The sequence below is a fragment of the Micropterus dolomieu genome, linkage group LG02 (genome assembly GCF_021292245.1).
Source record: "Micropterus dolomieu isolate WLL.071019.BEF.003 ecotype Adirondacks linkage group LG02, ASM2129224v1, whole genome shotgun sequence".
Lineage (NCBI taxonomy): Eukaryota > Metazoa > Chordata > Actinopteri > Centrarchiformes > Centrarchidae > Micropterus > Micropterus dolomieu.
Window position 1 is genome coordinate 582,260 of NC_060151.1, and position 18,570 is coordinate 600,829.

Sequence of the window (18,570 nt, forward strand, 5' to 3'; positions counted from 1 at the left end):
ATTGCCTTTTCAGTAAAGAGTAGTATCAAGGATTACAATTTATTGGTTGCACCAGCTCTTCAAAATTGGCCTAGTTATAACATATTGGTGCAGATCACTAAACACATTACTACATTAAAAAGGGTTTCACCACACAAAGTGCACTTAGTAACTGCCAGGTGTAACTGTCACTGACAACTAGCCCGTTAATAGTTTGTATGGATTTTGCAGAAAAAGTAAAACAAGCAATAAGAACTATGGCTGACATATCTGACCTGGCTTTTTATTGAATTCCTTTAATGATAATAATGTAATTTGGGAACATTTTAAGTTATGATTCAAAAAGAGAACCTAATATATATCATATTACAAAATGGCATTGGTGTAGGTCGGGTTTGGTTTGAGCTCTTGTCAAACTTCTGTATTATTTTTTGTTAATGTAAATGCTCTGTATTTGCATAGCGCCTTTCTGACCAGTTAAAGCGCTTTTACACTACATCTGCATTCACCATTCACACACTGAGCCTAAGTGCTCAAACAGAAACTAACATTCACACACATGCACACATGGTTCAGCATCTTGCCCAAGGAGCCGGGGATTGAACCACCAACCTTCCGATTAACGGGGAACCTGCTGAGGATTTCAACTTTCTTAAGAAAGAGCTGCAAGAGGTCAAAGTAGAAATAAAGAACAACACAGCCGCAATTAACTCCGAAATCAACCAGATGAAAGCTACAATTAAAGAGGTGGAAGGTGGGCTAACGACCTGGTCGAACTAGGTGGTAGTTTTGCAGACTACAGTGAGTGCCCTGGCAGCAGAGGTGACTGGACTAAAGACTGAGGAGATGATCAGCATCCTGGGGGTGGTGGAAACATCGGTCCCAAAGCTACAGAGAGAAACAGTACAGCTGCATAGAGATGTGCTTGTGGATCGCTCTCACAGAAGTCTGGGTCCTGAGAGGAATGATAGGAAACCACTCGCCATCATAGCCAAACTCCACTACTACCAGCACGCTCTCGTGCTCCGCTCCGGCTCAATGGTGAGACAACTGCTATCTTTCCTGATTGTACAATGAGTGTTGCTAACTGGCAGGTTCCAGCAACGGAGAAGAAAAGGAGTTCACACATGCAAGCAAAGCGATGAGCTATGTCAAGAAGTAGTTCATCTCTACAGCAGAGGGTTGAGTGAGTAATTTGGCCCTGGCTAAATTATTGTCGCTGGACTCGGACGGAACGATACTTGATTGAATAGACTTTTACTGTAATAAGGAGGATCAGTTCAGTTCCCCTTTATTGTCAGACTCGGGGTCCATTAGAAAAACATACATCATTGCAGACACACAGCAGCTCCTAAAATACCAAAGCACAAATACAAAAAACAAAGAAAAAAAGGCGATTTTTATAAAAGACAGATATACCAATGCTTCTAGAGGTGACTGGTATCGTACAACTAACACTGGCTATTACTACCTATTTTTTCAGCAGCTTAATAATGCCGTTCTGAGAGCCATCCAGTCAACAGATAAATTTGTACATCTCAGTAGAGCCTGTAAAGTGTTGACTCTTGCCTTACAAAACAAGTCTCTTGCACTACACCACCTAGGTTTTTTAAGCAATATCTGCAAACAGTCATTATAGGCAACCTGAAGATTATATATATGGTTGACTTTTTAAACTTGGCCCACAATTCATAGTTTTCAGTCAAGTGACATGTGTAGTGACCTGGAGGGCAAAACAACAGAACAACTTCACGACTCCCCACTAGAGACAACACTGCCTATACATGTCATCATCATCAGACAACTGATCTGTGAGCAAGTTTTATTACAAATACTTGTTCTAATAAATCATTCATATACATGTTGAAGAGGGCTGGGGAGAGTAACCCCCCTTGTCGTACTCTATTACCCCATCTGACCTGCACACTCTGGTTGGCATACCAGTATGCCAAGATTTCTATGATGCTTTCAGGCACGCCCCTTTCAATTTCAATTTCAATTTCAGAAACAACTTCCGGTGATTGACTCGGTCAAAAGCTTTAGAGGTGTCTATAAAGCCAATAAGAACAGAGGAGTTTTGTCTCTACACTTCAGCTACTTCTCTCAAAGCATAGATACATAAATCAGTACCATGCTTAGCCTTAAAGCCAAACTGGTTGTCTGTGGTATCAATATACTCATTTAGACGATCTAATGAAACTTTTTTTAAAACTTTGGAAAACACACTGGCTAGTGCGATTGACCTATAATTATCCACACGTCCATCCTTGACAGCCTTGTCTTTAATAACAGGGACAAGAGTGACAGTTAACATCGAGTCTGGTAATGTTCCATGGGTCATTAAACCATTAAAAAAAATGGCAAGAAGGGCTGCAACCTTTGGGCTTGCATATTTCTGCTGTGATTTGATCTGAGCCACTTGCTTTATTATCAGTTAACTTAGATATTGCTTAGATTGTGATTCCCAATGTAATTTTATTGGCAATATTTCCCACTTTATAGGGATCACTATTGACGCAGTTAAATAAAGTTGAGTAATGTTGCCTCCACAACTTCCACTATATTATCAGCTGCCAGAAACTCTCTCTATATTGCATGGTAACAAAGGTTTCCCTTATGTAAAAATAGCTATCGTAACAACAATTGACTAGATAATATATGGTTATTGTCATCACAAAACTGCAACATATGTTTAGCAAACAATGAACTTCTGTCTGAAGGATCAGCATTCATATCACCAACCACATATACACTCGTGGAATGATTATATTATAAAAGCAAGTCTATAGAAGTATACATCCTCATTCTGCTGACACTCGTATGGTGTATATATATGTTAAGGATAATAAACTCTTTATTGTTAAACTTTAACTGTACTGCAATGCACCAGTCAACTCCAAGCCTTATGACTTTCATCACTGAGTCCAACTTTTTGTGCCAAAGGATAGCCACATGTCCTGCTATCCTTACTCTCACTATTCCCATAGAGAGGTCAGTTGTACATTCACCAGCGCCATGGAAATTGTCTTTAAAAGAGTTACATTTTCCCAAATCTTGTTTAGGTAACATATTTCCTGCAAACATAAAATGTGGCAGAGTAAAAGGTTTACCTACCAATCCCTCCCATTGCTGTGCAAAAAGAAAACCAGATAGTAGCCTACAGAACAATCACCTGTCTGTTACTGATTGGTCTGGCTCACCGGAGTCCAACCGGTACCAAGACTGTATCACCTGCACCTTGACGTAGCAGGAGGACGCCACTGCAGGAGCTGGTCTACCCTTCTCGCCACACCTGAACGTCCACTTTCCCAACACTGCCCGTTGCTTCCGACGAGTAGATCACAGCAAAGCACAACAAAGCACAGCACACACGCCGACACAATGCCAACATGATCCGACACTCCTCTCACTTCTCCAACCTCGAGGACTCCTTATTCCTGCAGCTGATTCCTGAACCAGCTGAAGCTGCAAGAATGACGTCATGGCAATGGCACATACCTGGAGAGAGAGAGAGAGAGAGAGAGAGAGAGAGAGAGAGAGAGAGAGAGAGAGAGAGAGAGAGAGAGAGAGAGAGCACACAGACCACGAACACTAACCCCAATACAGGACCTTACGGGACGTTACACACAGCTTTGCAACAAGTTATCAACAACTACATGCCGGGCCCTGTCCCCTGCACTGCAGCCAACACGCAGCTCCCAACAGTTGTAAGATACAACACGCATGAAAGAATTTAAGAGGACAGTGCTGCCATAGCTCCAATCGTCACAACTGCTGTGTGTTGAACTGGGTACACAAATACCCATCACTCCAGCCTTATGTGGCTCATAGTATCGCCACACTACAGAACCTTCAGGTCAGTTCTGTGTTATACATCTCTGTGACTTCACTGCATTCCACACACACTTTAAATAAACTGTATCTATTATGCACAGTGACAACTCGTTCACAGGTAACATCATGGCCAAGTTTTTCTTTAAGATAGTTAGCCAGTGTCTCTACATCAAGATCTGGACAGAATTTGGTAGCAAAAACACTTACCAACTTCGTATGAACCACTTTTATACTTCCTTGCGCACCAGTGCCAACAATAGACTTTTGGGTCTTTCAGATAGGAAGCGATTTGCGCTGCGCTGGCAGCGGGAGGTTAAGCGCAAAACCTCAATATTTCAACTATTTCGAAGTGTGAGAGGTTGCCGCACATTGCGCTGTGCTGCGCTTGCGCTTTGCTCGACACAGCAACAAAGCCATTGAAAATAATGGGTTTCACAACGCAGCAGTGCGGTCGTCGCAGTCTGTCTGAAAGGCATCCTACGCTCTAGTTTGTCAGCATGCTGTTTTAACAGAGCAAAGTGGTCCTCGGTATGCTTCCTCATTCGTCAGCCCTGTTTCACAACACAGCTCCATTTTGGTGAATCTGGCAATGCAGCAGTCACACAGCTGCGCCCACAGCGAAGCCCCCCTCACCGACACCCTTGCCCAGGCCCATTACCGCGCAGGGTGCAGAAGCATGGGCAACTGATGAGATCGCTGTTAACAGATGATCCAGGGACACCCACAGTCGCCACCAACTCCACACCGCCACCCACAGCAGAGGCTCCGAGCGGGCCTGCATCACTCGGTAAGTCCAGACAGTGCCGTGTGCCATAACTGGGCTCTAACTTCCGCTCCATTACGGCGACTCTGTTATCAGTGGTCGTAGTAATATCTGCAATATCAGCCTGAAGTTTCACTGCGTGCCTAAGCGCACAAACCTCACTGTGCAGGCGTTCCATCTTGCTGATCAGGTTTGAGACATCCATGTTGTTAAATGTCACTGGCGGCAGCTCATCCAGGTAGTGTTGGGGGATGTTTTCTCCACACTTGTTTAACACTTTTAGGCAACTTTTAATATTGTTTACATCCTTCTGGTTGCCTTTTAAATGCCACGCACCGTTGCTTAGTATTAGGACAAAGTTCGAACAGCACCTTTTTTTTTACCGAAAGGAAGTCTTCTACAATAACCTTGCCTTCCACAGTCTCATAAATCTTTTCTTTTTTTTCTTTTTTTTTTTTATATAGCGCCAAATCACAACAACAGTTATCTCACAGCGCTTTTCATAAAAGAGCAGGTCTAGACCATACTCTATGATGATATTTAAAGAAGCAAATCGTGGGTTTTAGTCGAGGCCGGCTAAACCTGAAGCAGCCACACCATGACGCACACTTTCCGCCATCTTTTTTCAACACTGCCATTTTATTGTTGGTATATTTGGGCTTATGGGAGGAGTCTTCCATGCCTTAATTTTATTTTTTTATTTATATCTATACATGCAGTTGAAATCAGCATGTTGACCTTCTGCACTCTCCTGGCCAGGAGATTAATATTGTTCAATGGAAAGATCCTATTCCACCGATGTATGGTCATTGGGTCAGGGAAGTCATGTGCCATCTTAAATTAGAAAAGATAAGATATACTGTCAGTGGAGCGACTAATAAATTTTACAAAATTTGGCAACCTTTTTTGCTTGCTCTTTTCTTTTATGGTGGTCTGGCTGTAAAATGTGTAATATGTATGCCCTCTGTCTGGTACTATTTTTGGAAGTTATTTTACAATTGGTGTTGGGCAGTGACGCTGCTGATATTTCACCTAAAATATCATATCCAGTGATAATATTACTTTCCCCAGTAACTAGTAACAGCAGCACTTGTTCAAGTCAGCTGTTAGCCAAGAAGCTAAAGGAAGAAAGGAGAACAAGGGAGAGAGGCGTTCTCTGCTGCAAGTAGCTACTGCCATTATTGTGTCACAGTAAAGCCACAAAGCAATGTGAAACTTACAGGAAGAAACTCCGGTACTGCCAGCGATGCATGGACTTGTTTGCTGTTGAAAGCTTTTTGCTGTACTATATTGCATATTTTACCCCACATTCACCCCATTCACACAGTGGCTGCCATGCAATCTTGCCCAAGAAGGTCAGAGCTATGCACATAAAACACTAGCCTAGTTCTAAAAAGCTTCTTCCTTTCTTAAGCATTTTGCATTAATGTGATCATGCAGCTGGAAGACATTTCAGAAAGTCAGCATCTTTATTCCTCTTTCTGTGCTGTAGGTATTTTGCCCTTAATGACTTAATGGAAATCACCTGTTGTAACATCACTGAGTGGGGTGTGGCCTGATGTGTGCTTTGTAAGAGGTGTGTCAATTTCAATATCTCATTTTATCTTAATTTGGACTACCAGTTGTACCAGTAGCACTTGGACTCTAAATTCTAGTTTTGATTAGCCAAGATATCCTTTTAGTCTAACATGGATCAAGCTCTAAAATGCTAGAACCTACAATTCCCATAATGCAATTTCATAGTATCTTTCTCTAGAGACTTCCTGTCTGTTCAAACTCTTTCCTCAATTTGTAACAATGGCTTATTTTAAAACCAAGAGGATATTATACAACTGTTTTCACAGGCTGAGTAGTATTACTCAAGACAAGTAAACAGTGAAGTGCCCCTGTAAGTCTCATTGGGTCTGGTAAAAATCTGATATTTTATTTAATATGAAAGCCAGTGGGAAAGGCAAGAAAAGAGGAACATAATATACCTACTTAGTGCAATCGATACTGTCTAAAAACAAATGAAACGTTCATATTATCATCTGGTTGCTGCTGTTTACATTCACCCCAGATGCAAATTCAAAAAATGAGGAATATTCGGCGTGTATACATCCATGTATATATGTATATAAATAACTGTATTTATTGTTTTATTTTATTTTTTATGTTACCATATTTTAATATAGGCCTACACTTAATTATATGTTGTGTGTGTAGCATGAAGGAACTACAAATTTTGTGTAGTTATGCAGCCTTGTGCTGTATTATGACTAATAAACAACCTTGCACCTTGTAAAAAGTGCAATCATGTAGCTAGATATCTGATTCATTAGTTCAACTAAACCTATACAAGCTTATAGCTATTCAGCCAAGATAGCTTGATTAAATCAGTCAGTGAGATAATTTCTGTTCTATGTTTTAAAAAGTCAAACTTGATTTCTGATTGATTCTCTTCAAAGCCAAAGCAAGAAGCTAAGCGAGAGCTCACAGTGTAGCAGCATTTCTGGGACGGTGACTTGTTGTACATACCTCTACTCAGTCAGACTTTAGTAACACAACGCAGGGGAAGAGAGTGAGGAGGATATCCTGAGGATGGGATTGATACAGCAGTGTTAGAATGGGATGAGGAGACATGAGGGAGGAGGGAAAGGGGAAGGAAAGTATGGAAGAATACGGGGAGGAGGAGGGGGAGAGGTAACTTAAGAAATATTTTGAAAGGAGGTAAAAGATGTTCAGTTTATGAGTGAACATTTTATGTAAAATTACTCAAATAAATCGGTTTGGTATATTTTGTTAATACTGTACTGTATACCAGTATGACCACCATATATACGGTTTACATGGTGAGGGTGATCTTGTGTCAAACCTCTCGGCAAGTGTATACAAAGTAATACAATATATAAAAATAAAACTGACAAGCAAAATCAATACACTATGTTGTGATTGGACTATCTAGGCCCTGCTCATTGGATAACATTTGTCTTACATAAATGTAGCCATTACATTCCATCTCTGCATGGACTGAACATTATTTAATGCAGAGACCTGTAGGCACTACTTTCTCATTTATATTTGCATCAATATCTATTGCTCTAACTGAATTTTAATTTGTTGAAGGATAAGCCTGGTGTTTTTCTATATTTTATATTGTCAACAAATCCCATGAAAAGACCAACACCTGTGTCTCAATGCTTTCTATCTTTGGCTCCTAAGTAGCCCATTTGTAAACCGAAGATAACCCGAAGATGTAAACAGCAAATATATAAGTTCTGGTATGACTGTGGGAATGAAAGTTTAGGTGGATCAATCAGTCCTCTATTTTGGCCCAGACTGAAACATCAAATGTTGAGTGGTTATAATTTTTCATTTGCTTTTAAACTTATGACATCAGCTGTGCTTTATGTTCAGTGCTAATTAGCAAATGTTATCATGCTAAAATGCTAAACCAAGATTAGCCACAATGGTAAACAAGTGCCGAAAGCACTTTGCTCAGAACGCTGCTGTGCCTAAGTACAGCCTCAAACAGCTGGTCACTTTGGTTTTTAATGTAACTCAAACTTGAGGAAATAGTGATTTTTTGGGGACTAATTTCGGCAGTGGATTAATCCAAATTTAGTGCTTTATATTTGAGTACTTCTGGCAGCAGTAATGTATATTTTTAAGAAACAATTCACCAAGTGCAACATTGTGGTTTATGGACAACAATGAAACTCTCATGACACGATAAGATGTATCAGGCTTTGGATGCAGACAACACTTGTTATCATACATTCTTTGTTGGTTTGGGTGTGCACATGGGATTTGTTGACAATAAGAAAAATATAGAATATCACCACACTTGCTTTTAAATTCAGTACTTATTTCTTATTTTGACTATCTGGAGACCTGTTAGAAACAACAACCAAAAATCTCTTTGCGTCAGTTACTCTAACTGCCCTCATCTTCTAAAATTGATTCCCACATGGTTAGTAGCAGTGTGAACACAATAAGCAGCAAACTACTACCAAATAATGCTAAATGTTTCCGTGATTCAGAGGAAGTACAATTATGCAGTTAATCAAATCTTAATTTCATGTCCAGAGTTTTAGCTATGATTTGTGCTCTTATTATTATGAAATTCCTGCAGGGACAGAGAGAATAAAGGAACCACAGAGTGAAAGTGTGGTTGTAGAAAGTGAAGAGCAGGTAGCCCAAGGAAGGAGGAGGGAAAGGGGAGGGCGGGAGGTAGAAAGGGGAAGGCTTGCCTGGTTGTACACAGAAGTGAACAACCAAGGCAAATATTATTCCAACAACAATCTGCATGCAAAACATATATAATGTGTTTCAGTTTACTGCATGAAAATGCAAATTTTCTGTAGGTATTTGAAAATAATTACAACAGATTTGTTTCTTGTTAAACTTAATATGTTCACACACACCTCAAATTTCATTTTGTTTGATTGTCATGAAATAATATCTGCATCAAATACAGACATGTAAAAATGCAATATGACATTAAGAACACATTGAATGATAGGTGCAAAATACATTCATCCATATAATGTGTATGTATGTGACATGTGACATAGCTCATACTGAGATGAGAAGACAGAAAGACAAAGAGGAAACACACAAGAGTTGAACATAGGAAAGAAAAGAAAATATATCAAGAGTGTTTCATTGCTATGTCATATGAACACAAAGACACACATTAAACTGATGAATACACAAATGATGAAAAACACAATGCTTATGCAGAGAGACATGCAGAACCTTTATATGGATGAAGCAGGCAGTGGAACCTGAGCAGATAATAACAATCATGTCAATGATCTAATAATGAACAACAAGGAAAACTGAGTCTTAGGGCAATATTTCACTGAGTAAAACACATGGCAAAGTCATGACATTATTGAGATTTGAGGCTCAACACAAACATACTAAAACTCAAAGAGTGCGATCTTGGCCTTAAAACAGCACTTAAAACAAAATGACATAACAAACTCATATTTACTATGTTAAAGAACATCAGGGGTGGCTGTGGCTCAGGAGGTAGAGGGATGCCTGTTAATTGGAAGCTTGGTGGTTCAATTCCCAGCACCTACAGGCTATCAAAGTGTCCTTGGGCAAGATACTAACCCCTGAATTGCCCCTAGCAGCTGTTGTGTTAGTTTCTGTTTGAGTACTTAGGCTCAGTGTATGAATGTGAGGTAGACAAGAAAGACAATATACAAGTGCGGGGCAAGAACAAAATAGTACAGGGTTAAGAAAAGCTAAAACAGGGTTTTCTTGAACATTTCAATTCATTTTTATTTATATAGCGCCAAATCACAACAACAGTTATCTCACAGCGCTTTTCCTAAAAGAGCAGGTCTAGACCGTAGTCTGTGATGTTATTTAAAGAAACCCAACAATTCCCCCCAAGAGCAGCACTAGGCGACAGAGGCAAGGAAAAACTTCCTTTTAAGAGGCAGAAACCTCGAGCATAACCATGGCTCAGGGTGGGCGGCCATCTGCCTCGACCGGTTGGGGGTGAAGGAGGGAGAGAGAGAGAGAGAGAGAGAGGGAAAGAGAGACAGAGGACAACATAATTGTTGAAGTAAGAGGTAACGCTAAATTAACATGGGAGCAGATTAAGAAACTGAAGGAAGAGAAAATGAAATTAATGTAAACCTTTCTACGGGCCCTGGTAAAATGTTGTTGCAATGAGTGTTGCATCTTAGCAGCCATTATCTCCTTCCTTGGATTATGCAGAATCACAGTTCCAACATAAAACGTAAAGGATGTATATGAAATGTATACTGCGGTCTCTCCCCTCACAAACATATTAAATGAGTCCACTCCCAGGGAGTCTTCTCAAGTGCTGGGAAGGCAACTAGTGTAACAATTTTTAAATCTGACAACCATCTAACAATGTGCAACTACAGGCATGTCAGTATCGAAGATAGCAGAGAGCTGGGTTGCAGAGCAATTGACTTTCCACCTGAACAACAGCACTTTTTCCTGTACCCAATGCAGTTTGGACTTTACAGAGACGGCTAATTGCTTCTTTATAAATCATTATTGGATAGGGATAGTGTTGTTGTGGCTGCGTTTTTAGATCTTAGGAAAGCCTCAGACAATGTAAATCATGCTCTCCTCTCCAAGTTATCTACCTTCAATTTCTCTCCAGATGCACTTTGGTGGATAGAGTCCTACTTTCCTCATCGATTTCAAATTGAAATTGATTGATTAAGACTTTCAGATTCATAAGGAATTGCACGTCTACAGAGGCAGCTAGAATACTATGATCATATTGCACCAAACCTTGTAAAGTTTAACAAGCTGGTCACAACAAACCTTGAAAACTCTTCATAAGAAACCTAATAGTTTTCAGCAATGTTAAAAACTGGGAAAATACAACCTTCTGCAAATATATGTCTCATCTATAAAAAAAATCATGCAATGGCTGCTCCTCCACTCAGTTGCTTTGTTAGGCAACAAGTAAATACAAATCACTCTACAAGAGGAGTCTCAAGAGGGAAGTGCATTCTCCCACTATGAAAATCTGCCTACAGTTAATCTGCCTTTTCAGTTAAAGCAGCACGTGAATGGGATGCTGTACCGGTCCACATCAGGGAACACACCATTTACTGCTGACTTCCTGTCAGCTCGGAGGCATTGCGAGGCTACCCAGCCGACCAATCACAGAGCTTACGGTCCGCCTCGACTCGATGTGTAGTTACATTTTTGAGGAGGTGCACGTCAGGCGACGGCGTAGCCTCTGCGTAGCCCCGTAGCCTATGCATCACCTACGCCATCGATTCGACGCAGAAGAATAAATTACACATACGCACACTGTCACTTACTCTGAACAATAACTTTGCTTATTTAAATAAGGAATTGCAGTCACGATCTTCCAGAGCACAGTTCTCAGGTTTCACCTTACAAAGGTAGATCCCTGCTTATATGGTTTTAAATTATGGCTCTACAACAAAGTTTACACATTTTCCTTAGTCAACATGATTCTCCTCCTGACACCATTGTTGCTAAACTGTTGTAATAGAACTTAGGTAATAAAATGATGTAAGTGCAATCCAATAGGCCTCAGGAGATTCTGACCACCAGTAATAATTAAATACTAGCCATCGATAATTGGTTGGAGAAAAGGAAAGTGAAAAGAAAACAGACTGTGTGCATGAGAGATAAACGGAATGAAAACTGGTGATAGAGAATACATTAAAGGGGCCCAGCTCTCCACTCTGTTGTGGCGCAGCATATCTCCTTACAACAATGAGCCTCTAAGTAAGACTCAAGAGTCAGGTCAAGCTTGTCTGTGAATGAAAAACATCAATACTATTTCTACTGAAAACAAGGAGGACAGAGAGACAGATACTGTGAAGGAAAAAAAAGGGAAGACAAGACAGCAGTCAGACAGAGCATGAAATACAAAGCAAGGGAGAGATTATTGCAACATTTCATTCCTTTATTCGACTACCACCCACTCACTGATTAGGTTTCCCCACCAAAGGGGAGATGTGTACAGTATCATAATGCAGAGTGCGTCTGCTGCCTTTGAAACTAATGCAGTCAGCAGGCAGGTGTAATGTGCAGTCTTGGCCATTGGAAGCTCTAGCGCCACTGCACCAATGTTCACCCCAGAGCTACCTCTCTGCAGCATTTTTTTTCTTTTCTGAAGGAGACGGCAGTGTTTTCCTCTCCTCGCATTCAAGCAGGCAGGGCATTCTCCCTGATCATTTATCCTGTTTTGTACTGAGACAGCGAGAAACCTTAACAAGTTGCAGAGTCACAAAAAGACAGAGGACAGCAAGACAATAATGTGACTGAAGGCACGTCCAGAGACAAAAGAGATTCTACCTGTTCTGAATGGCCAACCCTACTGCCACACAAGAATGTTGATATTGTGCGATTCTGCACCCAGATTATGATCAATTGTAGTTATGGTTAATGAAAAGACAGATGTTTAGTGCAGGTCTTGGATGAGCCGCAAACTCCAATGGAGGAGGTGGGGCGTGCAATGTATATTGACTAGCAGCTATGTACAGCATGCTAACCTCGACAGTCCATCTGTATTCTAACGTATGAGGTCATCAGCAGTCACATGACAAAACAACCTGATGTTGTTTTTATTGCTGCTGGTGATTTTAATCAAACAAATCTCAGAACAGTATTACCTAAATTCCACCAGCATGTCCACATCCCCACTAGAGGAACAAACACGCTGGACCACGTCTACACCAGCATGGTCAAAGAGGCTGCCGCCCAAGAGAGCCACATCAACCTTGAGGAATATTCATCACAGTGACATCATACATCAGCAAATGTGTTGATGATGTGGTGATCACCAAGACTATCAAATCATCATCATCAGAAGGCCTGGATGAATGCACAGGTGAGGGCTCTATCCAGAGCTTTTTAGTCTGGTGATAAAGAAGCTTACAGCACCTCCAGAGCGAGACTGAAAGCTGGCATCAAGGAGGCAAAGCGGAGACATCAGCAGAGACTGGAGACAGACCTCAACACCAACAACACCATTGTGATATGTGGCAGGCCATCAAGAACATCACAGGCTACAAAAGCAGGAGCTCCCCCATCATGTGTGATACGGCATTACCTGATGAACTGATTTTATGTTCGCTTTGATCTCCTTAACAAGGAGTCAGCTGTAAAGTCTACTGCATCTACAGAGGACCAGCCGCTGTCAGGATCCACAGCAGATGTGAGAAGAGTCCTGCTGAGATTAAATGAGTAACTCAGCTGGGCCTGTTAACATTCCTGTCCGTGTTCCACAGAGGATGCCATCTCCACTGCCGTCCACTCAGCCCTCACACACTTTGAGCAAAACAACACCTACATCAGAATGCTGTTGTGAAGTTTGCGGACGACACCACCATCATCGGCCGGATTTCAAACGATGAGACTTCATATTGGGAAGAAATTGATAATCTTGTAGAGTGGTGAGAACAACCTACTGCTCAACGTCAACAAAACTAAGGAGCTGATCATTGATTTCAGGGAGAAGGAGATAAAGACACACACTCCTGTCTAGATCGGTGGAGCAGGTGAACAGTTTCAGGTTCCTGGGAATCAGCATCACAGAGAACCTCACATGGTCGTCTCACATCTCACGCTGCTGAAGGAAGCTCAGAGGAAGCTTAAGAAGACCAAATTCCCACGCCAAGTTCTTGTCAGCTTTTACAGAGCAGCAACAGAAAGCATCCTGACTGGAAACATCACTAACATGGGATGTGCACGGCCCAGGACCGGAGGGCTCTGCAGCGGGTGATTCAGACTGCTCAGAAGATCATTGGTACCCATCTCCTGAGCATCAGTGATATCAGTGAGGTGAGGTGTCTGCAGAGCCCAAAGGATACTGAAGGACAGTACCCACCCAGCCACAGCCTGTTCACCCTGCTGCCTTCTGGGAAGAGATATAGAAGTTCCTGCTGCTGCACCACCAGACTGCAGAGCAGCTATCAGACTCTTAAACTCTAATTCATCCTCAGCACTGCTCCACTGAATATAGTTTATTTCTTTTTACCATTTTTATAATTGCTTCTGCATTAATGTATATTGTCTGCTATGTAGCAGAAGGGAGTTACAAAACACAATTTCACTCTATAACTTGTTATATTATGACAGTAAACCTACCTATTTGAAGGTGGGTCTCCGACATTGACAGCATTGTGTTAACAAAATGGATAGACTAATTCCTCAGAGTTAACTTGAATGCATTAGTTTTTCTATATACACACGGCTGAGAGAGAGAGGGAGTGAGCGAGCAGAGGTGCTGAGTGACTCTATGCGTTGCGTGCAGCTCCGCAATGAATTATGATTTTAATCACATTAAATAACATATAGTATGTGGAGGTCAGCATTGATATTGTGGTGTGTCTCCATAAATAAATCAATGAATGGGAAACACTGCAGTGTGGTGCAGATTCTAGAGACTGTTTTTATGTCATCTTAGTTCTGATAGTGAGTTAGTAAAAATCGCCTAATATTGCGCATGAAAAACCAATCGCTGATCATCCCTTTAATCGTCAATCCAATTGCCAATCGGCACAAGCCTACATGAGAATCAGACAGGCTTAGGCCCACCAAACCCCCTCGAAACACCACCCACACAACCTAAGCCACATTTAAACAAGATTACTGAATAATCATAATAATAAAACAATATATTAATGATATAATAATATATTAATGATGTAAATTACATATTATTCATTATATATTATAATAATCATATTCAATAATCAATATTATACTATATATCACTATATAATATTAATTCCAACAAAAAAATACAGTATTCCTTCAATAAATCCAGAAAAACACTCAACATGGTGGTTATTGTCTAATTTGTTAATGCTAAGAACGAACTTGTCAATAAACACAACCACTATTGTAAAAATGAGCATTTCCAAAGTTTGCTGTGGCACATCAACATTGTTTTAATGGCCCGCCCCATCTAGGCTGTGATTGGTCAGTTCACAAAAACTGACATTGATGAGCCCATTGACTCGACTATGAAGAGTTTAAACAAAAGGTACCAGCTAAATAGCCAGCTAGCTAAACTCACTCCATCTTATCCAAATGTCACTACTTAGCTATAATTTGAAAGGGGCAGGGCCCAGGTAAAGTTTGAATGAAACGGACAGAAAGAAATTGTTTGGGAGAGGGAGAGGCTGAGAGATGTAATAATCTTAACTGATCTCTGGATCTCTGAGAGTTGCATGCATCAGATGGAGTGATTGCTGACACTCAGCAATGAAAAGGTTAATTCCTAACCGTTTTTTCAATTGTGTTCAGTGTGACTATGCCACTGCATTAATGTTTATGTTATTGATTTGTCTTTAAATGGTGTTCTGACTGGCATAATTTGTGTTCCTACAGGGACAACTGTAATCATCTTTGGATTTGTTGTGTTGCTGTATTTCCTCAGTTATTCAACTCTGAAAATGAAAATTGTCAGTTAATTTTTTTGTGTTTTGTTGTCATATCTTAAAATTACATATGTCAAATTACCTTTGTCATGTTTTTTTTGTTCTAAGGATAGAGGGTGTCTTATGCTGTACTGACTGTAAAGCCAACTGAAGCAAATGTGTAATTTGTGATATTGGGCTATATAAATAAAATTAACTTGACCTGAATAAACTTAACAAAGTAGTTTTAGTCACATAAACCAAACCAATATTGTTGGCACTGGATCAGGAAATGCTGGTCATTTTGCAACACAATGTGTTGTCATTCTTGTTTTTAGGTAGAATCATTCTACCAGTTACTACAATGTGTAAGTCTCTGAACATAAATAAGTGAGAAAAAGTATGTACGCTTGCAGCAAACTTAACTATTTAAAACTAAATCTGAAACAACTTTGACCTATTTCTTGCCCAAGTTCTATTTAAGTTCTTCTCTTATATTAGCTTGTAGTTATTATTCCAAGTAAGAAAATGTCTTTGTCTCTTTATACCCATAAAGTGTTGGCACTTTGCTTTCATTTTTTGGCTTTTGAATGTTACATAGCTGTACACATTCGGGTCACAGATGTGATCAGTGGATGACCCGCTATACCACCTAAACCAAACCACCCAATCCGTGTATGGTTCATTCTTTCATTATTTTGTTTCAAAATCAATCAGAAAAAAAAAAAGTTTTTGGGTTTTTCGGTTTTAAAACCAAAACAGAAAAATGGTAAAACGGACAACCAAAAAACAGACATCTGTTTTGTTTTTCTGTTTTAAACCCATAACGGAAAAGAATGGAGCTGCGGTTTCTATCTTTAACAGGTGTTGTATCCCTGCATCCCGTTCTCACTCCCCGACTCCTCACATATGGCATGGTCAAGACCTATCGCACTGGGGATCCCTATTGCATCATAGTTCAACGCAGTGGGGGAAGCCCTGTAATGTCATTTTGTCATGGTAAAGGTAGATAGGCTATATGATATTTAACAGAAAAGACTGAGTAAGAACTTGGTTGGGGTGAATGGAGGGCCAGCACCATGAGAACGGTGTTCACATACAAAAAAAGAAATATTAGAATATAGCCTACTTGTTTTGCAAGATCGCGTCAAGCTGGAGGAGCCACTCAAGCCCTCAAAATTCTCCAAATTCCTAGATTAAGTATGTCAGCATCAAGGAAGCATTTTGTTTTGGGCTGATCTGAAGCAGCTGGTTACCTGAGCGATCTAAGAAAATACTCGAATATGTTTATCAAGGGTATTTCCTCGAGGCTACGGCCAGGGTGCGACCTACGAGGGAGCCAGGGGGAGCTTTACTCCTCTTAATAAGACATGAGCTCCCCTGAAAACACGATTTTATTTTGAATATTGTAATGGGGGTCTCTAAAATATCAACAATACGCTATTTTTGCCATTCATTTTTATTTTTCTGGAGCCTATCACGGATCATGCAAATCAGTACCATCAGGCTTCATCCAGCCAGAGGGATCACTGACCGTCTGCAGTGCACCAGGTCGATCCCGGGACCTCCTCCCTCTCACCCTGTACACTTCAGCGCCCGCACCCTCTCCAGCGGTAGACCTATGAGTTGTGTTGCCAGTGGAACCAGTGCACTGGACGGTCAGTGGTCCTATGCTCCTAATCCATGTGTTCCTGGAGGCTCTCTGCAGCGCAACGTTCTACATTCTTTCATCTCAGAAAATAAAGGTCAGGTCGAAAAAGTGTAGCCTAGAGAGGCTGAACGAAAATTACCGAACCTTTTAATCTGAGAATGATTTGTTAATCTACAGCTCGCCGAATTAACAGTTCATGTTTTCTGTGTGCCATTGGATGTACTGACAACTCCGTGTATTCATTTTAAACTGAAGAGATCTTAAAAACCGGAGGATTCTCAGGAAAGTATTCCTGTTCCAGTTGCTAGTGAGTTACAAACTGAACGTTGAGCCAGTATTTCAATATACATCATTATATAGCTGCAGCCTCTGGTACTGCAGCTATATAATGTTGTCCTGTTTTTAAAACTAAAAACCCTCTTATGTTGATGTTCAAGCTCATCTTAATTACATTTAATCAGGCACCCCCATCACCCGTATCACCAGTGTATCTGCTGCAGGTTTATCAAGTGTAACACACAGAAAAACAAAAACCTCGGTCTGTTTTTTTATTTTCTGTTTATCTGTTTTTGGAAAAACCAAAAAAGACTTTTTGGTTTGAAACGATATAATGAAAGAACGAACCATACACGGATTACACCCCCTATTTTACTTTGGTTTACTTTGTCACCCTTGGCTTAACTGGGTGGTTAGTGAAATACAGCCCACTGTATTGATGAGTATGCATCAATAATGCAATCAAACAAGCCTTGACCCAAAATACTTTGCTGCAGTCCCAGCATTCCCCTGTCCGCTGTTTCCGTAGCAACAGTGGAGAGGGAAGGAGAAAGTGAGAGAGTAAGAAGTAAGGTGTAAGAGAAGAGGAGGTGGGGTAATGATCAAAGGATGGAAAAGCAAGACATAATGATATAATAAAGATGACATACAAACATCAAAAACAAAATATTACAGTTTTTCTCACTCGCTTTGGTATGTTTCTCAAATCATCCCTAACATTTGCAAAACAGTAAGTGCATTTCTCGAAACATATCGAACAAAAAGCACAACACAGTGGATTACTTGCAAAAGCCCGGAACTTGCTCAAAATCCTTAGTCTATCTCTCACAACCAAATATTTATGTCATTGAACATGTCAGTGCCATCAGAATGACAAGTCCTTGTGTCATTGTTTACGAACAAGATAGTCAAAATGTTTAATATCAATATAACAGTGAACTCTGGAAGTGTTTACTGATATAAACTATGGCTAACGTTTTGATGACAATGATTGAAAATGCAATGGCATACAGGTGCTGGTCATATAATTAGAATATCATCAAAAAGTTGATTTATTTCAGTAATTCCATTCAAAAAGTGAAACTTGTATAATGTATACATTCATTCCACACAGACTGATATATTTCAAGTGTTCATTCCTTTTAATTTTGATGATTATAACTGACAACTAG

General features: G+C 40.3%; 1 protein-coding gene across 1 annotated transcript in view; it reads right to left on the reverse strand.

The window, feature by feature from the left end:
* Positions 1–18,570, reverse strand: part of LOC123967496 (potassium voltage-gated channel subfamily C member 1-like) — a 127,399-nt gene that overhangs the window by 14,461 nt on the left and 94,368 nt on the right. The window lies entirely within an intron of this gene.